Consider the following 23,019-nt stretch of genomic DNA (forward strand, 5'->3'; position numbering starts at 1 on the left):
TTGTGTTAGACTGCAGGGAGAGGGGGAGGGACGGAAGGAGGGAGAGAAAAGGGGGGTAGAGATTAAAAAGATAGCGGGACCTACAGGCCTTGAGAGAAAAATCTTCCCCTCCTGCCCATCTCCCATTCTTTTTTCACCCAAGGGGTGGTGGCCAGAAAGAACAGTGTCATAGTTCATCTAGCAAGAGAAGGGCTTTAAACATGGATTATGAGGGTGGAGAAAGACCAATATCTAAAACTGACTAACACCTGCATAAGTAGGAAAGATTACCCTACCGAGCTTTAACATCTTGTTTACTGAAAAGATAATTGAATCTGCAATTACAGAGGATTTGGATTCAAATCCAGTTCAGAAACTTATTAGCTCTATAATACCTGGCAACTCATTTAACATCTCTTGGCCTCTTTCCTCATCTATAAAAAGAGGGTGCTGCAGTTAGATAACCTCCAAAGGGTCTTACAGCTCCAAATCCCATGATTCTCTCTGATCTGGCCCCTATTTCTGCATTAATGAGCTGATTCATTCACTTTGTTTGAGCTTAGGCTAGAAGGCCACTCTTCTTTTTCTATTTTACCTCCTGCCCTTTCTCCAAAAAGCTAGAAATTAGCTGCTGGAAATTAGCTTAATTGGATATTAGTGTAACTTCTTCAGCCAAATCTCCCTTAAAGAAATTCGTAGCAAATTGCTCCAGCAGACCCATTTAACCTAACCCTTCAATTGATTCCCCATTAAAATGGTTTCTCTAACTTATTTATTTGTGGCTGTCAGGGCTTAAGTGGAATGCAAAGACTTTCTCTCATATTTGTGTATGTTTGTATGTATGTATATATGAATTTATGTTTATGTGTATATGCATGAATATTTGTATATGTATGTTGTCTGTGTGTATATGTCTACATATGCATGTGTATCTATGTGTGTTTACATGTGTGCGTGTGTATGCATTGTATGTATATGTGTGTGTATAAGTATGTATATATAGGTACATTTCTTTCCACTTTCCTAATGCTTATTCTGACAGACTTCACTATCTGGAGAATAAAACAAGACTGACTGTTTACCCAAGGTTTCTCATTCGAGCCTCACCAAGTTTTACAAACACTGAGCTAGGTTGGATAAGCTGAAATACCTGCTTCTAAGCTCACCATCTTAGAAGTATTTAACAAGCTATTCTCTAATTGATAAATGGTCAAAGGAAATGAACAGATAATTTTCAGATAAAGAAATTAAAACTATTTCTCATCATATGAAAAAAAATACTCTGAATCACTATTGGTCTGAGAAATGCAAATTAAGATAACTCTGAGTTATTGCTACACACCTCTCAGATTGTCAAAGATGACAGGAAAAAATAATGATGAAAGTTGGAGGGGATGTGGGAAAACTAGGACTCTGATGCATTGTTGGTGGAGTTGTGAACAAATCCAACCATTCTGGAGAGCAATCTGGAACTATGCTCAAAGGACTATAAAACTGTGCATACCCTTTGACCCAGCAGTGTTAATACTGGGCTTGTATCCCAAAGAGATCATAAAGAAGGGAAAGGGGCCCCCATGTGCAAAAACATTTGTGGCAGCCTTTTTTGTAATGGCTAGAAACTGGAAAATGAATGGTCACCTATCAATTGGAGAATGGCTGAATAAGTTATGGTATATGACTGTTATGGAATATTATTGTTCTGTAAGAAATGATCATCAGGATGATTTCAGAGAGGCCTGGAGAGACTTACATGAACTGAAGCTAAGTGAAGTGAGTAGAACCAAGAGAACATTATAACACAGTACAATGATCAGTTCTGATGGACTTGCCTTTTTTCAATAATGAGATGATTCAGGCTAGTTCCAATGGACATGTGATGGAGAGATTCATCTGCACCCAGAGAGAGGACTGGGGGGACTGAGTGTAGATCACAACATAGCATTTTCACTTCTTTTGTTGTTGTTTGCTTGCTTGTTTTCTCTCTCATTTTTTTTTCCTTTTTGATCTGATAAATGTGGAAATATGTATAGAAGAATTGCACATGTTTAACGTATATTGGATTGCTTGTCATCTAGGGGAAGGAGTGGGAGAAAAGGAGGGAAAAAATTAGAACACAAGGTTTTGCAAGGGTGAATGTTGAAAACTATCTATGCAAATATTTTGAAAATAAAAAGCTTTTTAAAAAGTAGTTAGAGATTAGAAACTCTAATCCCATTTGGGCACATTAGCAAACCAATTTATCTCTTTGGCACTCAGTTTCAATTATAAAATGATTTTTTTTTCTTTTTTCTTTTAAACATTCTTTTCTTTTTAATGTTTGATCTCCAAATTCTTTTTCCCACTCCTCTTTCATCCACTGAGAAGGCAAACAATATGTAAAACTATGCAGTATATACTTTCATATCAGTCATGAGGAAGGAAGGAAGGGAGGAAGGAAGGAAGGAAGGAAGGAAGGAAGGAAGGAAGGAAGGAAGGAAGGAAGGAAGGAAGGAAGGAAGGAAGGAAGGAAGGGAGGGAGGGAGGAAGGACGGAAAGAAGGAGGGAGGGAGGGAAAGAAAAGAAAATTGTATTTCAATTTTCAGAGTTCACGAGTTCTCTTTCTGGAGATGAAAACCATTATTCCATTGAGTCCTTTTAATTATTTTGGATCACTGTATTGATCAGAGTAGCCTATGCACAATGATCTCCTGGTTCTTCTCACTTTACTTTTCATCAGTTCATATTATTCTTCCCAAGTTTTTCTGAAAGCATCCTGCTTTCAGTTATGGCATCATATACCATAATTTGTTCAGCCATTCCTCAAATGATGACCATCCCCTCAATTTCCAATTCTTTGCTAGTACAAAAAGAGCTGCTATGCTTTAGTACACATAGGTCCTTTTTCTTTTTCTTTGATCCTTTTCATGTACAGACCTAATACTGATATTTCTTTGGGTATAGTTCTAGATTATTCTCCATAATGGCTGGGATAATCACTACTTCACCGGTTCATTAGTATACCCATTTCCCTCATTCTCTCTGGCATTTTTTCACTTTTGATAGATGTGATGTGGCACCTCAAGAGTTATTTTCAGTTTTCTTTTCCTAATTAATAGTGATTTATAACATTTTTTTCATGGTTTTGATTTCTTCTTCTGAAAACTGCATATTTATATCCTTTGATCCTTTATCAGTTGGGGAATGGCTTTATAAATTTGACCCATTTCTCTTGATATACAAAAATGAGGGTATAAAAAAATGTTACATTACTTCATTGCCTATGGTATCTTTTAGCAATATAGTTTTCCTGATTATTTCTTTCAATTAAGTCTCTTTTTGCTTTTACTTTGTCTGAGGTCATGATTGCCATCCTGCTCTTTTCACTACAGCTAAAACATAATAGACTGTTCTAGCCCTTCAGTTCATCTCTGTGTGTTTTTTCTTTCCCAAGTGTGTTTTTTGTTGGATTCTGACTTTCAGTCCATTCTGCTATCTGCTTCCATTTTATACATTAGTTCATCCCACTGACACAAATATGATCACAAACTTTGCATTTCCTTTCATTCCACTTTCCCCTGTTTATCCTTCTCTCTCTATCTTTATCCTGTCCCTTCTCAAAAGTTTGCCTCAGTCAATTCACTCTTCTCCATGTCATTCCACCTCCCACCCCAATACCGCTTATTCTCTTTCCCTCCTACTTCTCTAATGGGTAAAATAGATTTCTATACTCAGTAGAGTATGAGTGTGTGTGTGTGTGTGTGTGTGTGTGTGTGTATGTGTGTGTGTGTGTGTACTTCCTTCTTTGAATCAAATCTGATGAGAGTGAGGTTCAAATGTTTCTCACACTCACCTCATTTTCCCTTCAATTATAAAAGCTCCTCCTTTCATGCTTCCTTTATGTGAGAAAATTTTCCTCATTCTCCCTCTCCTTTCTCCTTTCTCTTAATGCATTCCTCTTCCTCATTCCTTAATTTCATTTTTTAAGTATCATCTCATCATATTCAACTCACATGTGTGCTCTCTCTCTATGTACACTCCTTCTAACTGACCTAATCACGATAAAGTTCTTAGGAGGCATAAATATCATCTTCCCATGTAGAAATGCAAACAGTTTAACTTTATTGAATCCCTTATGATTTTTCTTTCTTATTTGCCTTTTTATGCTTTTCTTGAGTCTTATATTTAAAAGTCAAAATTTTCTATTCAGCTCTGGTCTTTTCATCAGGAATGTTTGGAAGTTCTCTCATTAAATATCCATTTTTCCCCTGAAGAATTTATACTCTTGCTGGGTAAGTTATTCTTGTTTATAATTCTAGTTCCTTAGCCCCTCAGAATATGATATTCCAATCCCTCTACTCCTTTAATGTAGAAGCTTCTAAATTTTGGGTTGTGACTCCATGTTATTTGAATTGTTTCTTTCTGATTGCTTATATTATTTTTTCCATGACCTGGGAGCAGTTTCCCTTGCAGTTTTCAGTTGGAGATTTCTTTCAGGAGGTTATTGGCTAGATTTTTTCCATTTTTATTTTACCCTCTTACTCTAGAAATTCATGGCTGTTTTCCTTGATAATTCCTTAAAGATGATGTCTAAGCTTTTTTTATCATGACTTGTAGGTAGTCCAATAATTCTTAATCTGTTCTCTTCTCAATCTGTTTTCTAAATCAATTTTTCCAATAAGATATTTTACACTTTTTTCTATTTTTTCATTCCATTGACTTTGTTATATTATTTCTTGAGGATATTTGTAGAAAATCATGGCAAAATCTGGTCGTCCAGAGAAGTTCATCAGTACTGCACATTTTCAAATGCTAAACAGATGTTTGTCTAAAAGAGTGTTCCAAAGAGAATTCATGCAAAACAAGTACTCACGTGGAGGTCACACAAAGATACTTTTAAGGTCTCCCTGTAGAATTTTGGAATCAATTTTGAGACATAGGAGTCACTGGCACAGTAGTCTAGGAACAAAATAGAATCACAATAGCTCAAAAGAACCATGAGATGCACAAATTTAGAAACATCTCCATTCCAAATATCCATAGGGGCTATTTGTGCTCAACTTTTGGTAGAATCTTCTGAGTACATATTGGTCTGATCAAGCAGAGTTAGATGAATTGCATCTTGACCCCAACATAGTGATGCCATTTTGTTCTTTTTCAAGGACAAAGGACAACCACCATCATTGTTTCTTGAAGTCTTATGCAGTATCTAATTTCTACTTGCCTGATTTTTATTTTTATTTATTCAGAAAACTTTTGTACGTCTCTTTATTGACAAATTCTGCTTTTTAAAAAGTTCTTTTCTCCAATTAATTTTTGTGTCTCTTTTACCAGTAGAATAATTCTGGTTTTTAAGGTGATATTTTCTTTACTCTGCTTTTTGTGTTTTACTAAGTTACTAATTTTCTTTACATAATTTTCTTGCATCACCTTCATTTCTTTTCCTAGTTTTTCTTTTACCACTCTTAGCACCTTCTTTAACACTTCCAGAATTTCTTCTGGCCTTTGGTCCAATTAGCAGTTTTCTTTGTGGCTTTGCTTGTAGTTATTTTCATGTTGTTGTCTCTCTTAAGTGTGTCTTAGTCTTCTTTCTCTGCTATCATATTAACTTCCTATGGTCAAGTTCTTGTTGTTTAATAACTTTCCAAGTCTATTTCTTCATTTTTGAACTTTATGTTAAAATTGAGCTGATTTTTAATTCCTTTTATTTTTCTCTTCTATTATAAATTCGTAATTTAAAAAAATCATCTAGAATATTTGAGGAATGGCTGAACAAATTGTAGTATATGAATGTAAGGGAATACTATTGTGCTATAAGAAATGATGAGTAAGTAGATTTCAGAAAAACCTAGAAAGATTTACATGAACTGATGCAAAGTGAAGTGAGTAGAACTAAGAAAACATTATTCAGTAACAGCAACATTGTTTGATGATCAACTATGAATGACTTACCTTTTCTCAGAAATACAATAATCTGATTCCAAAGGACTTACTGTAGAAAATGCTATCCACATCCAGAGAAAGAACTGAAGGAGTCTGAATGCAGATCAAAGAATAATATTTTTACTTTATCTTCTTCATGGTTTTTTTCCCTTTTGGACTGTTCCTTCTTTTACAACATGACTAATATGGAAATATCTTTTACATGGTTGCACATATATAACCTATTTTCAATTCTCACCTTTTTAAGGAGGGGAAGAGGAAGGAAGGAGACAATTTAGAACTCAAAATTTTATGCATATTAAAAATCGTCTTTACATGTAACTGGGAAAAATGCTATTTAAAAAATATGGGTTCTCTCATCTAGAGGTAGGAGGCATTATGGCAAGTTTCAGGCTTTTTAGATGCTGCTTTCAGAACTAGATCTGGGGATCTGCAAGTTCTCACTGACTCCAAGGTGGTGTGACCCTGGGAGAAGTGTGGTCCATGCTTTCTTAGTCTGTACTCTGATCTTTACCAAGGAAGAGCCCCTGCTTCTCTGAAGTCATAAATATCAGAGCTCCTGTTGGCTCTGGAATTGGGACCAATGCTCTTGATCCTTTGTAACTGAACCAAAGTATTTTCTCTACATCCTGAAACTGTGACCCAGAATTACTTATAGACAATAGAGTTGCTAATTATCACTGATTGCAAAAGGTTCTTGATCTCTTTCTTATCCCCTTTCAATCTCTTGTCTGAGAACTTCCAAAGCTGCTTATACCACAGCCCCCTGAGGGTCACCTCCAAGACTCACAGTTGGTGCTCCTGCCCACTCTGGGCCTGTGCCCACCCCAGTGTTACAGACCTGTCCCATGCACCTTGTAAATTTTCTTAGGCAGGAAAAATATTTCCTCCTCACTTTTTGTAGGCTCTGACGGCCCAAAATATTATTTGAGGTGTTATTTTAAAGTTCTTTAGAAGGTAATGTTGGAAGAGTTCAGCTAGGTCCTAGTCTGGACTCCATAGTCTTGGATCTACTCCCAAAAGGGATTTTTCTAAATGACTTCTATAATCTTCTATGCTTCTTTTCCAGCTTCTCTCCCTGCTTGCTGTCTCAGATCCTTTGCCTGGTTTCCTTTTCATAATTGACAGTCAGACTAAATTTATTCTTCTATTTAATCAACTCAATACATTCAAAGAAATACCTAGTAATACTTACTACACACATTACCCTTAAATATATTCACTCTCCCTAGAATTTCCTTGCCTATATAGGCAGTTCTAAACATCAAATGTTTCCTGCTCATGAATAGCAATAGCTCCCTTCACTGCCAGAGGGGACAGTGGCTTTAGAGCTGACCTCAATTAGCAAAGTTTCTCTATCTTGTGTGGTTCCTAATATGCTATTAGACTCAGAGAGAAACTTTCCTTTGAGAAGAAACAAAATTGAGAAAGAGAATAGGATGTTTAACTGAGTCTCTGGCTGCAAATTGGAGATCAATTCTCTTATAACTCAGACAATTTGATTTTACATATTTTTTTTTAATTCATTCATTTAGTGTTTCTAAATGAAATTCTTTGATGGGCCAATAACCATTAAGAGAAATACCTGTATATATATACATATACACACACAAATACTTCAATTGCTAGAACTCCCTCCCTCTCCCTTTACATTATTTTATTTTTACTATATTACCCGCCAGGAGAATTTCACAAGGATAAGACTTGTTTTGTTTTTTCATTTTATTTTCAGAGCCTAGCCCAACACATAGTAGACATAGTAAATGATCGTTGAATGGAAAGCAGAAGCAAGTTTTTGATTTCTGTTCAAGGCACTATCCATTCACCTGGTCTTCCATATTTAAAATCTTGGTATCATCTTTTACTTTTCATGATCCTTGTCTCTCATGATAAACCAGGTGTTGTTCATCTTTCCTCCAACATTTCTTGCTCCCTTATGTCTTATAAAGTGAGATCATATTTGTAAAGTTCTTAAAATAGTGTCTGACACAAAGGCTAGTTTAATAAATGTTTATTTCCTTCCTTTTCCTATTCTCCCTACAACAACTCTTTCTCATATCTTTTGTGTATTGTCCACCATATTTAGTACTGAAGGAAACAAAAAATAACAACATATATATATATATATATATATATATATATATATATATATATATATGGTTTTAAAGTTTATAAGGGATTGCAAGCATAAGTGCAGGAAACAAGTTGCCCCACTTTCTGACTTGTCCCCTAGACTTCAGTGCTGGTCTGTAGTAGAAGACCATCCACTGAAATGGAGGGAGGGTGCTGCTTATGGAATGTCATTACCCATAAATGCTGATTGAATGCTCCTGTTAGCCCCATAATAGAAGAGGTCAAAATTGATATCCCTGCCGTGGACAGGATAGGGGAAATCCCTAAATTTTTTTTCATTTTTTTATTAATGCTTTTTATTTTCAAAACATTTGCACTGATAATTTTTCAGCATTGACCCTTGCATAGCTTTGTGTTCCAAATTTTCTACTCCTTCCCCCATCCCTTCCTAGATGACAAGCAATCCGATATATGTTACACATGCTAAAATATATGTTAAATCCAATATATGTAACATATTTGTACAATTATCTTGCTGCACAAGAAAAATCATATCAAAAAGGAAAGAAAATGAGAAAGAAAACAAAATACAAAACAACACAACAAAAAGAGTAGGAATGTTATGTTATGATCCATACTCAGTTCCCACCATCCTCTTTGGGTGTATCGGATTCTCTTCATTACAAGAGCATTGAAACTGGTCTGAATCATCTCATTATTGGAAAGAATCACATCCATCAGAATTGATCATCACATAATCTTGTTGTTGCTGTATATAATGATCTCCTGGTTCTGCTCACTTCATTTAGCATCAGTTTGTGTAAGTCTCTCCAGGATTTTCTGAAATCATCCTGCTGGTCATTTCTTATAGAACAATAACATTCCATAACATTCATATGCCATAATTTATTCAGTCATTCTCCAATTGAGGGGCATCCTCTCTGTTTCCAGTTTCTTGCCATTACAAAAAGGGCTGCCACAAACATTTTTGCATGTGTGGGTCCCTTTTCCTCTTTTAAGATCTCTTTGGGTTATAATCCCAGTAGAAACTGCTGGGTCAAAGGGTATGCACGGTGTGATAACTTTTTGAGCATAGTTCCAAATTACTCTCCAGAATGGCTGAAATCCACTCACAGTTCCACCAACAATGTATCAGTGTCCCAGTTTTCCCACATCCCCGCCAACATTCGTCATTATCTTTTCCTGTCATCTTAGCCAATCTGACAGGTGTGTAGTGATATCTCAGAGTTGTCTTACTTTGCATTTCTCTGATCTGAAAATTGTCTGTTCACATCCTTTGACCATTTATCAATTGGAGAATGGCTTAAATTCTTATAAATTTGAGTCCGTTCTCTATAAATTTTAGAAATGAGGCCTTTAGAGGATCCCTAATGTTTAAGTTTGTGGATGCAGTTGCTCCAGAGTGACTTTCTGGTTGCAGCTTACCATGCCAAAATTCTGCCCTCCAATCTGGCAAAAAATGTTCTTGGTGCCTGACTGAACAAAAATGTCCATAGACAAAGGCTCCACGTGAGTCTAGCAAGAACTTGACAGCAAGAAGACAATTAAATACCTTTCTCCTATCTCTAATCCCAATTACCTAAAAAATCATAGCATGTTTAAATATCCAGAAAACCACTAGCCATCATCACAGTTTCTCCCTTACCTTTTTGGGAGGTAACATGATATAATGAAAAGAGAACAAGAGTTGGAGCAAGACTCAAAATCTGCCTCTGCCATTTTAATATTTGTGTGACCCAGGCAAGTCCTTTAACTTTTCCCAGCCTCAGAAACAGTCTCAGAACTGTTGTCCATCATTAAATCTATGATCCTATGAGCTGAATGTACCATACAAACTATTTATATTATCTTGATATTTTATTTTTATTTAATATTTGCTTATCTCAGAAAATTATAATAAATTCTTGATTATTTCTGAATAAATGGGCTAATAAAATTTTAATTAAATTGTTTTATGAAAAGTAATAGAGAAATTTTTCAAAAGAGGGAGGGAGTTTTTATAAAGTTTGGAAACTTTTAAAATATAATTTACCCTACTAAGCAAAAAAATTCCTTTTTGTGCCATTTAAGTTACTCTTCTTATCAGAGATCACTCTATTTTTTCAAAGTTTCACAGATCTTACTCGTTCCATGTTCAGGATACCTTAAGTCAAATTAGACTTACTCTGCCCTCTAAATATGCCTTATATTTACCTGTTTCTGTATCTTTACCCCATGTGCCCTATGCCCTAAGAATCCTCCCTCTTCTTAAATTTATACCCACATTTGTAAAGCCCAATGGGAATATTGCTTCTTTCATAAAACCTTCTTTGATCCCCACTGCTGGCAGGATCTTTCCTCTTAGAATTCACACAAAACTTGCTAATATACTTATCATGTAATATTGCATATTATAGTTCTCTGAGTGGCTCCTTAGCTCTCTACCAAAAGGTGGGCTCTATAAAGATTATATCTTATAAAAATTTCCACAGCCTTTATCAAAATTCAGCACACACAGAAGGCACTTAATAAATGCCTTCATTTTATATGTTATATAAATAAATATTCATTGAATGGGTAAATAAACACCAATAATACTAATCCTTGTCATAAATACTAGATTTCAATTCCAAGTGCTGATGGAATAATAAATGAGGGCATGAAGATAAAGGGACTGAAGTGAACAGAAGTCAGGGCTAGAAGTCCAGTTAAATATCCAATTAAAAGTCAAGAAGGTCAAAGTTCAAGAAACCACGTGAGGTAGGAAAGAATAGGTAGGTGTCATAGGTTCAAGCAGAGGAGTATGGAAAGCTCAAAGACCAAGAACCTAAAGTTCAGAAACCAGAATTCATATCTGGTCCTAGTTTACTTACATCTGTCCTATTTTATACTATTTATTGGGTTAGCCCTAGATAGAACATGTGATGATTATAGCCAGAAGTAGATTGAGAGTCTGAAGACAAAAAGGAAGGTGGTGGAAGAAGAAGCAGAAACCCTAGAAATGGTAAGATATATATAGCAATGGGTCTAGAAAATTCCAGGAGTCCTAGATACCCTTTCAAAGGGTCTATAAATTCAAGATTAGTTTTTATTTCTAATATGGTAAATATCTATAAATGTAACTTCCATAAACAAAAGCTCTTTAGACAGAACCTCTACAATTTTTAGAGTATAAACAGGATAAAGATACTGAGAACAAAAGTTTGAAAACCATTGATATATATATATATATAAACTATATTTCTTTAAAACTGACAGGTTAGAAAGTCTGAAACTCATTCTACCTACTGATCATTATACCTATGTCCATATGCCAGTCCTTTCCTCATCTTCACTGTCAGCTTCCTCCTTGACAAAAAAAAAAAAAACTGAAGGGGACAGAATAAACATTTGCTTTGTTCTTCATACCAGCCCTGAGCCACACTGTAAAGTGGAGGTACCGTTTATTTCTGGTGGATCCCTCACTATGGATGCTCCTTGTCCATTCTGTGATTTCCCCTTGCCACCTGTAATAAGGACGAGATCTGGGTTTGCACCATGCTGCCAAAGTTTAGAAGACCCTGATCACACTTACAATCCTTCAGGAATATAGAAGCCAAATGATCTTAGCACCCAGTTAAATAAGAATCATTCACTAAAATTGGAAGCCATCAGCTGACAATGCTTGCTCTGTACTAATAGTTATACTCTAAGTGAGTTCCCATATCCCTTTCCTGGCCTCTGAGGCTTCCCCAACAATAGCTTCACAACATTTTTCCACATTTCAAGACAAGTGCCCCAGGCACAGAAGGAGCTAGTTATAGCCCTGCCTATCATGAGTTCATTGCCAACTAATTTCAACCTGAGCAAATTAATGGCTTAAAGTAGAATCCCTCTTGAGGGATTCTTGAGGGTGTTTGTATTTTAATGTGGGACTCTGGAAGATGGAAAGGGTCTTTAAGAACAAAAACAAGGAAGTTCTTTTGGAGAAATTTCAGGAACTATGGCACCAGAGGTATTTCTTTGCCAGAGATCCTTTAAATCACACTTCTGTTTTCTCTGCTTGTGTTTTAGGCTTCCTCAGGATAATATGTGGTCAAATGAAATTCCATCTGAAAAAAAGTGCAAGAATACTCCTAAAAGGAGAGTGTTCGCTGTGCCATTTTCTCGGCCAGATAAGTTAAATCAGAGCCTTCGATTTGGGGGGAAGTGAGAAGAATGTCCCTATGGAGAGGATTCTTCTCTACAAATAAAGCCCTGCAAAAGGATTACAACAAGGAAAAAGGGGTGTTAGTGGTACCCAAGCCTTCATCTGCTCACTTGCTCTAAACAGAAATCACTTACCCTAAATGGAAATCAGTCCCCAACGGCCTCCTTTCCAAAGGCCTTGTATGACAATGAGTGATTTGTAACAACATCCAATCAGGCACACCTAACCTCCCTGTAATTGCCTGTCCTTTTCAGTGGTTTTAAAAGCTTTCCAGTGGAAAGAAAAGAGTGAAAAGGAGAAAGAGGCTCTTTGTCAGAAGCATACTATTATATAGGGAGGAGCGCTGACCTGCCCCCACATCCTTCCTTCCCTTCTGATGCATCGTCCATCCCTTCAGCCCCTATGATTTGGAGAGAACAGCCAATGTTGTTTCCAGGCCTCGCTACAACATGACAGTTTAAGCATCTGGATGATACTAATCCAAGAGCAGGGACCACCTGGCTCTTTGGATTCCCCAGCTGTTTCTTTAAATTCCCACCTCCCTTTTCTGCTTTCCTCAAGCAAGATGGAGCCTGGCAAGAGCATCTCTAACAGATCTCTGTTAAAATGCAAATACACCTGGAAATAACCAAGTCTCAAGTGTTATCTAAAGAGCTGAGTTGGCCAGAAGTAGTTGAAGGTCACATAGCAAAATCACTAGAAGAGACAGGAAGTTCTTTTTACCATGTAAGTTCATGAACCTCTGCACTGGCATTCAGCATTTCATCTCCCAAATCCAGCTATGTGATTAGGACAAAAGAGGTATCACAACTTTGACTATGGATTGAGACAACACGCCTTCCCCTACTTCACTGAAACTGTATAGGGGTAAAAATAGATAGAAATATATGTGTATGCATATATTTACACGAACACACATATATATGTTTATATGTACATATACATATATATTTATATTTATATATTTGTACACATGTGTACATATATAAAACAAAAAATTAAAAATAATTATTTTGAAATTTATTGAACAGGCTGCCTCAGCTCTAAACATGCCCCCCTTTCCCCTGACCTTTCTGTAGAGTTTTCTCTGACTGGAAATATCTATCCTGGAATCTTATATGCCCTATAATGGGTAGTGGGGGCCACCATTCTCTGGGCACTCACCAGCATCTCCCTGTCTATGACATCAGAGATAGGAAACCAATCAGATGTACCTGAATAAGATCCTATCCATCCTTATAAGACCCATACCTTATCTATGTTGTAGGGCTGACAAAGGACCCAGTTGTCCCACCAATTAAATTAGGAAGACCTATAAGAGTTTGACTTCATATATATGTGCCTGGTCCAAAGAGAAGCCCCTTGAAGAACCACAAAAAGCTTCTTTTTTTTCTTGATATGGCTTTAAGACCATAGATAGTACCTGCGATACCTTACAACATCTCTGATGTATCTCTGAGAGCGCCCACTGACCTCTCAACAGCCCCCTGTAGGAGGGCCACAAAATCAGGAAAAGGTTCATCTGGGTCCTGTTTAATTCTAGTCATTGAGGACCTCTGCTTTCCAGAAGCTTGAATTTTGCTAAATGCTCTTTGGATATACTGGGACACAGCTGCATATACTGCTGCATCATATTGCATTTGAGCCTCATTTCTTTTATATTTTCCAGCTTTCTGTATTATTTGTCCTAAACTTGTCTGGGAATCTCCAAAGCCTTCACAAGCAGGCGCAGAGGGAGCAGACAGGAGACATATCTCCTCAGGGAGGGCGGGGGAGGAGGAAGAAGGCCATGCCTCAGAGACAGAGGCGACCTTCCCTCTCTTCACTTTCTCCTCCCTTGTCTTATCACCTTCCTTTACTTCAAGGTCATATGTCTCTCTCTTTACTTTCTCATTACTCATTTTATCCCTGCTCCCTCCTGTACAGTCATATCCACTTCCTGCTTCTTCCTCACTACCTCTTCCTTCTTTCAAGTCATATCCACTTCCTTCATCTTCCTGTTTATTTCCTGGTTCTTTCCCACAGCTAACTTCCGCCGGCTCCATTTTATGGGCACGGCTGGTCCCAGTGAGTGCTGGTTTACAACCCTCATTTGTTTTATGACTTTCCTTTGTTTTATGACTCTCCATTTGCTCTTCATTATCTACTTTTAATGGATTGCAGTTTGTACCTCTTAAAGTGCCCCCAATCACTTGATGCCATTCCGGGATGGCTCCTGGAGCTTCCTTATCATAGGAAGCCATCTGACTACCTACTATCTCCCACATTTTTAAATTCATTTCCAATTCTGCTTGCTTTACTATTCTATAAGCTTCTTTCCCTGGTACCTCCTGATCTGGGACCCTCACAACACACTGTCCCATTTTCCTAACTTTCTACTCTCTCTAGAGCAGAGTTCTGTCTCTCTTCCCACCTGTAGGCCTGCTACAAGGTGAGGTCCTAGCCAAAATTGTCCCTGTTCGGGCGCCACTTGTTATGCCCCTATGGACTACTCTAACCTGGTAGCTCCTCTTTGAGCTCCTCTTAATGCCCATTCATCAATGGCAGGGCTAGGCCGCGCTTACCCGCCTTCGGGCACCAACCCGGATCCCATAGAGACAGACCATGAGGAGGTAAGGGTGAAGCAAAAGAGAACTTTATTCTTAGATAGCACATATTTATACCCCCCTGAAGATCTGGGGAAAGGGAAGGTCCTCTAGGAACCTGGCATAATGGGATTGGTCCGAGAAGGAGGAAGGAGGCATGCTAGGCTTTGAGAGCACTAAGGAGGGAGAAGTGGTACCTGGGGTCAGACACCGCCTCCTGGGGCTATGCCCCACTTCCACATAGGGCTCACCGGCACCTCGGAACCTCTCATCCCTCAGGTCCTCCCACATGCCTTAAACTGCATTCCTTGCTTCTAGAGGCTTTTTAACCCTTACAATCCCCACATTGGTAGTATGGTAACTTATGAGAAAATGTGATTGATAGGAAAGTATGGATGGGAAAGAGGAGGGTTTTTTGGGGTGAGGGGTTGTATTTTGTTATATTGTTTGATGAAATGTCTTTTTAAAATGTGTCCTCTGGCTCTGATAAAAGTTAATGCATTATTGCAGACAGATATACCAACTGTGATTTCAAAACAGTACTAAACTATCAAGTACCTTGAACCTGGTGTAGATTTTCTGGAGGTCACCATGCAAGGAGATAACCCAATTCTATAGCAAATACTGCTATTATTTTATAATCAATGACCTCTTTCTTTGCTATATGCCTCATACCAGTATTTCAGCACACCTTTTTCAGCAACCAAACCTCAAAAATACCAAAAAACTCTACTTTCAAATGTTAGTGCTCCCCAGAAATGAACTTCTTTACTCCCTGAGAAAAACTGCATAAAGCATGGTACTACTCTACCACTTCTACAGCCACTTGCCAAGAATATAAAATATAAGAATATAAAAGCTTCCCTAAATGAAGGCTTTCTTAAGGAGAGAGTAAAGTGGATAGGGAGGGGATTGGAAATTAGAGAATTAGAATGAAAATTTCTGGCAAAGACAATAGGAGATAGGGACAAAGGTACATGTAAAGGGTTTGACCTTTGCAAACAAACAAAAAACAACAATCATCAGAAACTGTAGTGAAAGAGGAGCTTGTTCATGGTTATGTTAGCAGAATGTAAGAACTAAGGAAGAGGAAATAAGTGTCCAGAAAATGGTCACAATATTTTTAATTAAGTCTGAGGTAATCTTCATTTGAGAGGATGGACAGATAGCATTCAAAGTTTGAAGAGAGAATGTTTGGAATAATCACTGCACTGAGTGGGATAGGGAATCAATTAGGAAAATGTAGTAGGATTGCCTCACACAACGGGAACCTAGTTGAGAATAGCAAGCCTAAATTTATCATAGACTCACTCAACATTGTTGGGTCTGTGATTCTCTTCAATTCTGTTCTATTGTTTATGAATTCTGTAGGAGTGAAGGAAGCAGGTGGTTGAAGTGAGCCAAAGATGAGATTTGACAATATATAATTAGCAATAAGACAAAAGATGAAAGAGTTCAAGAGTAGACGATCATATAAAGTGAAACTGGTTTGTCAAAGTGAATTTATAAGAAAGAAGAATGAAGAACAATGTTAATGGAGTAAGAGAATACTAAGAGATAGAGAAATTAAATGTGAAGATGATGATGAAGAACAGGTCTTGGAGGGAAAAAACACAAGGAGAGTTGCAAATATAAAAGATTAGGAATGGAAAAAAAAATTTCAAGTTCTTGAGCATGAAAACAGAAAACTAGTGGGTGAGGGCAAAATCAAGGATGTAACCATCCCTTTATTTGCCTGAAGTGGAGTGGGAGTATAGATCAAGAAAAATGAGTAGAATGAAAAGTAGTTAGTTAGTTATCTGAGGGACCATCAATGTGCAGGTAGCTCTTCCCTCTGAAACATCCACAGGTACTATTTACTCATCATTGATTTAGCTTTTATACTATGACCCAACATAGACCAAAGACGTGGCTCATATCCTCCATGGTAGTACTACAATGATAGTTAAGGAGAAGAGGAAGAATTGTCAGTTTGTGTCAGGAATTATCAGTTATCTTCTCTGATCCATGCTGAAACCTGTTTTTTCTAGGCACTGAATAAATGCTATATCTACCATGATTCCCTTATGTCCCCTCACAGACTATGATCTTTCCCTCTCCTACCCCCAAGGTATAAACATATTATTCATGTTCTTTTCTATGGAGCCTGCTCTACTTATTAGTGATAATTGTGCTTGTTTTATTATTCATTAAATTATAGGTACAGATAATAGCTATTAGGATGGAAACCATCAAAAGATCATAGATTTCAAGTTGAAAAGAATTTTATAGGTCATCTAGGCCAAATATGTCATTTCTGCAAAGTCACACAGGCTGCAAATTACAAAGCCAAGTTTTGAACTGAGATCTTCTTATATATCCAGTTCTCTTTCAACTGTACCTTTTTATTATATATATATATATATATATATATATATATATATATGTATATAATATTTGTATGTGTGTACAGTATGATTTTGTTTTCCACTACTCCTTCACACTAACCTTACAATCCTGACAGAGTCTTGTGCATAGTATAATATTAAGTGATTGAATGAAATTAGATGATTTCTAAAATCTCTTCATAGGATTTAGAACTGGAAGGAACTATACTAATCAAGCATAACTTTAAAGAGGAAAAATGTAATGGGCTGAAGTTTGAGTTGATGCACTGAGGTCCCAAGTACATGAGGCTAAATAGTAATTGGGCTATACTCTATTAATATACATGATTGGATAAAGAATGGTCCCTGCCCACTCTCTGTGCAAGTCCTGATGTGTTGTAGAGGAAATGACGATTTTGGTGGGTGGAGGCAGAGAGAGACAGGAAGAGAAGCTGGGAGAGATTGGGCCTGGGTTCGATACTCCTAGCTGATGGTCGTGTGGCTGCTGGTCTAGCTAGCTTCTTGACTCAGTTGCACACATTGCTATCGCCGATTCTCTTCCACCTCCGATCCTTCTTCACTGAGAATAAAGACTGACGATTTTCCCCTAACCTGAATTCCTGCCTCCTACTGATTTTAAAAATACACGGTCTTCACAGAAAAAAGTAAAGCTTGGAGATTTAGTCAATGGTCATTGGTAGTCATACAGATAATCATCCAGATAGTTGGTACCAGAATCAGAACCCAAGTTCTCTACCTCCCAAGTCTACTACATCACATTGTTGCTTCCCAGACTTAACTGGCTATGATTAATTCTCTGCATGGAGGAGTAAAAAAGTATGTCAAACAAGTAGCCATTTTGTTGTAGTTTCTATTTATATCCCAAGGGCATCAAAACTGACACAGGTGAGCCCCCTCAGGGGGCCCATAGGAGATGTTAGTTGCCTGAACGTTCCAAACCTTCAAGTCTGAGAGCCACAATGCAGTCGATATTTTATCAAAAGTCTTTCTCCTGCTACTAATAAAAATATCTCCTGATAGGGCCCAGGGCAGTGCTCACAGGAAGTTTTCAGGGTCAAAGCAGGGGAAAATATCTCATTCCACCATGAAGAAAACCATTACCAAACCACTCAGCTTAGAAAGTGGAGATCATGAGCACACAAAACCCTGATAAGCATCTCCACGTTTTCCCAGACTTTTTCCTGTTCTTAAACACAACTCTTAATCTAGGAAAGTGACTCGGCCTTCAAGCTAGTTTTATAATCTCCCTCAGACATTGTGGGGAGACTGCATTTGTTGGGGGAGATAAGGCAGCAGGCAGGATGTAATGGGGCAAACGTTATTCTTTGTAACAACTCTGATGGTGTTTGTTACACACCAGCTGTTCCCATGCCCTTCAGCTGAAAGATTCTGCTTTCCTTTTCTTCGTTATTGGGTTCAGCATGCCTGTGGGTGCTTTGTAAATCTCCCTCCATCTTGAGCAGATCTTGGTCTTGTAGGTGAGACCTTAACATGACTAAGGAATTGCTCAAAGATGGGAGAGGTAGATTAAAGGTGGCAATTTAAGAACTCAGGAACCGGACCTTGATCCAAACTCCTTCCTTTCCATTCTACAGATGAGTCCTGAGAAGTGGTACCTCCCACTAAATAATAAAGTAATACCTAAATAATCCATGTATCAGAGTTTGTGATATTTTCCTCATCTTCCCCTTTGTCTCATTAAGAGATGAAGGAAGAGGAATCCCAGCAGCAAGATAAAGGGGAAAGAGCATAACTTACAAAGGCAGGAGAGATGGATTTGAGTCCTGTCTCTAGAATAGCTGCATGACCATAAATACAATAATCATTTAGCAAGAGGCACAATAGATAGAACATTGGCCCTGCAATCAAGTCGCTTATTTCTGTCTGCCTCAGTTTCCTCAACTTATAAATGGGGATGATAATAACACTTACTTCCCAGTACTCTTGTAAAGATCAAATGAAATAATAATTATAAAATGTCTAATACAAAATAAATACTTATGTAGTGTTTTTTTCTTTCCTTCACCTACGATTTATTAAACATTGAGCAGGATACAAATGCAACAATGTGACAGTCTCTGCCTTCGCCTATCTAATTTAATATCTCTGAGGCTTATTTCTTCAAATTGCAATAGTAATACTTGGACTACTTATTTCACAGAATCACTATGAGAAAAGTTCTTTGGAAACTATGACGTATTGGAGAAATGTAAGCTATTCCTGCTCATCATTTGTGTGAATTTGGGCAATCTAAAAAATTAAGCCTCAATTTCCCCCTATTTGTAAAATGAGAACGGACTTGACTCTTTGCTTATTTGTCTTTTTTTCTATATAACATTTGCAAATTTGATAATTTGGTACCTTTGAAATTTACAGGCTGTCAGACAAGAACATAATAATAATTATATTCCCTTAGTATTAGAAAGATGTAATATAGATCAAAACTGTGTAGCAGCACAGTTGACTAAAAGGTGAAGAAATACCTGTGCTTATGATGTGTTGATGCTAAGAAAGCAGGTTCAACACATCAAAATTCTTCTAAGTTTTTCTACAAGAAAGTATCTTCCATGTTTAGCCTACACATATATGTGTAAAGATTATGCAGAATTAATTGATAGATACAGCAAAAATAACTTTCACAATCCTCTGGTTATTTAAATAAAGTGAGACACAAAACAAGGAAATAAAGGTCTAAGGTACTTTCCATTATCATGGTGAATATCCAGTAAAGAGTCCTAAAATCAAGAAGATCTGAGTTCAAATTCTGCCTCAGTCGCTTATAAGGTGAGTGTCCATGAGCAAGTCATTGAGTCTTTTTCAATCTCAATTTTCTCATCTGCAAAATAGAACCAATAATAACACAAGGTTGTTATAAGAAGCAAATAAGATAAAACATTAGATCTAGAATCAAGAAGAGCAGAATTCAAATCTGGTTTCAGGCAATTTGTAAACTTTAAATAACATACAATGATATATATGTGAGTGTTAGCTATTATTGTTATGGGAAAAATTCTCTATAGAAAAGAAAGTATGTCAAATGATTTTTTTTTTTTTGTGGATGATTTTGTGCTAGTTGCATGAAGCTCTGCTGTCGTGTAGAGCCTTCTAAATGAGATCTAAAATCAGAGATCAGTAGGACCATCAATACAGGAAAAATCAAGTGGATGCTGGCTCTGGAAATTGTTATGTAGATGGACAGATAACATTTTGATTACTTGCTGTGCATGTATCAGACACTGTGAATGGACAGAAAGCCAAATTCAGAATTAAAGAAGATAGGCTAGATTACCCTTGAGAAATTGCAAGGCACTTTTAATGACCTAAAACAAAATTCAATATTTTGATGCTAAGATTCTTCAAATGATGCTATATAGAAACAACTTAAGAAATTGCACAATCTCTAAGGAATCAATTATGGTTCTCCCAAAGAGCAATAGAGAGATGCATTATGGATCTACAAAAAAAAAAGGTGTAGCATATTTAAAACAATGAATTATAAGCTCAAAGCAGAATAAAAGACCACATTGAAGGAACATATGCCTAAAAAAGTAAGAGAACCTGTTGAGAGAAAAAGGAATCACAGATGTATGGCCTACTCCTTATATCATTATCAGCATTATGTCAAGAGATCCAGAGGGAAACACCTGGCACATTGGAGTACTATCCTCTGAGGAAGATCTATTTGGGGATCTAGCTAAGAGGAACAGAAGAAAATGAAGTCTGGGTGGATGACTGGTGAGCTGTACTTTTGGAGGGAGGACTCATATTCTTGAGGTTCTAGATTCATTGAAATATTCAAGTACTATAGGGAGTAATAGGGCATGCTTATAATCCTAGTAATTGATAGATGAGGCCTGTGGATCATTTGAGCATGAAGAGTTCTGAACTTCAGTAGAACTAAAGCCAATTAAGCGTCCACACTAAGTCTGGCATCAATATAATGAGTCCCATGGGAGAAAGGGTAGAGGGAAATCAGAGAGCCACTAAGCTGCCTAAGGAGTAGAAAACTAACTGAACTCAGAAATGGACCAAGTCAAAATTTCCATGCCAATAAACAATTGTATAGGGACTGTGGATAAGAATGGGAGATTCAGGTTTTTTTCTGTCTTCCACTATCTCTCAATAGATATGTAGATATATAGATGATAGATATTTTTATATATAGGTATGTATATAAATACATCTTATGTGCATATATACATATATATATATATATATACTTTAATCCATCAATAAACATTTATTAAACATTTACTATATGCCAGGGACTGTGCTAAATTCTAGGGGCACAAAGAAAACGCAATAGCAGTCCTTGTTCTCAATATGTTTATATTCTAACAGGGAGCACAATATGTATAGTCAAAATACATCCAGAGCAGGTAGAGGGAAACTTCTAGTAGCCAGAGGTGGAAAAGGGTGAATAGGAAAGATAGAAAGGAGAATTTGAGTTGAATTTTAAAGAAGCCAATGACTCCAAAAAGAAGTAAGGAGATAGACCATTCCAAGCATAGGAGACATCCAACACAAAGGCACGGAGATGGAAAATGGAGTCTTCTTTGTGAAGAACGGTAAGCAGGCTAATATGGTTGTATTGCATAATGTGTAAAAGGAAACAATTTGTAAGAAAACTAGAAAGAAAAGACAGGTCCAGGTTATGAAGAGCTTTGAATGACAAACAGAGGAGTTCCTATGTGATCTTAGAGGCAAGAGGGAGCCACTGCAATTTATTGAGTAAGGAGATGATCAGACCTGTGCTTTAAGAAAATCACTTTGGCAGATATGAGGAGGATGAATTCAGTGAAGGAGAGATTTGAGGCTGAGAGACAAAAGATTTCAATAGTCCAGGCAAGAGGACTAACCTAGAGTAATCTCTGTATGAGTAGATAAAAAGGAATGTACACCAGAGATATTGCACAGAGATAACAGGTTGGAAGCTGCTTGAACACAAGGGGTGAAGATGACACCAAGTTTATGAAACCAGGTAAATGGGAGGATGGGAAAGTCTTCAATAATAACAGGAAAGTTTGGAAGGGGAAGAGTTGAGAGGAAGGGGAAATAATCTGTTCTGTTCTAGGACATGTTGAGTTTAAAATGCTTGTAGTAGATCCAGTTCAAAATGTCTAAGGGACAGTTGGTAATAAGGGACTGCAGCTTTGAAGAGAGTCTGGGGATGGATATATAGATCTAAGAATCATTAGCATAGAAATGATCATTTGAAACCATCAAAGCTGATGAGATGACTAAGTGTGCCAGAATAGAGAGGAGGAAAAAAAGTCCAGAGACAAGGTCTTTGGAGACACCCACAATTCATGTTTATAAAAAGAAGAAAATGAGCTCATAGCTTTAGAGTTTTAAGAGAACTAAGAGACCATTTAATCTAAATCTTTTTTAACAGATGAGAAAACTGAGGCACACAGAAGTAAATGGTCACATAAGAAATATCAGAGATGGAATTTAAACTTCTGACTGTAGAACCACTGATCTTAGACATACAAAAAATAACTGAGAAGAAATGTTCATATAGATAGAAAGTGAACCAAGAAACAGAAGCATCACAAAAACCTAGAGAGAAGAGAATATGAAGGAGGAAATGTTCAATAGTGTCAAATGCTGGAGAGAAGTCAAGAAGGATAAGGAATTTTTCTTAAGAAAAAATTTAGCTTGTATCTTAGCTTGTATCAGAGCCAGAATTCAAACCTAGCTTTCCCAATTCCAAAATTTTAGTGTGTGTGTGTGTGTGTGTGTGTGTGTGTATGCGCGATTTCTTTTTTTCCTAATTTATTTATCTATTTTTTAGGTTATGCATGTACATTCATTTTTATATTTTTCCATATGATTCATGTTGAGAAAGAAAAAATCAGAACAAAAGAAGAAAACCATGAAAAAA

The sequence above is a fragment of the Sarcophilus harrisii genome, chromosome 2, assembly GCF_902635505.1.
Source record: "Sarcophilus harrisii chromosome 2, mSarHar1.11, whole genome shotgun sequence".
In the NCBI taxonomy this organism is placed as follows: Eukaryota; Metazoa; Chordata; class Mammalia; order Dasyuromorphia; family Dasyuridae; genus Sarcophilus; species Sarcophilus harrisii.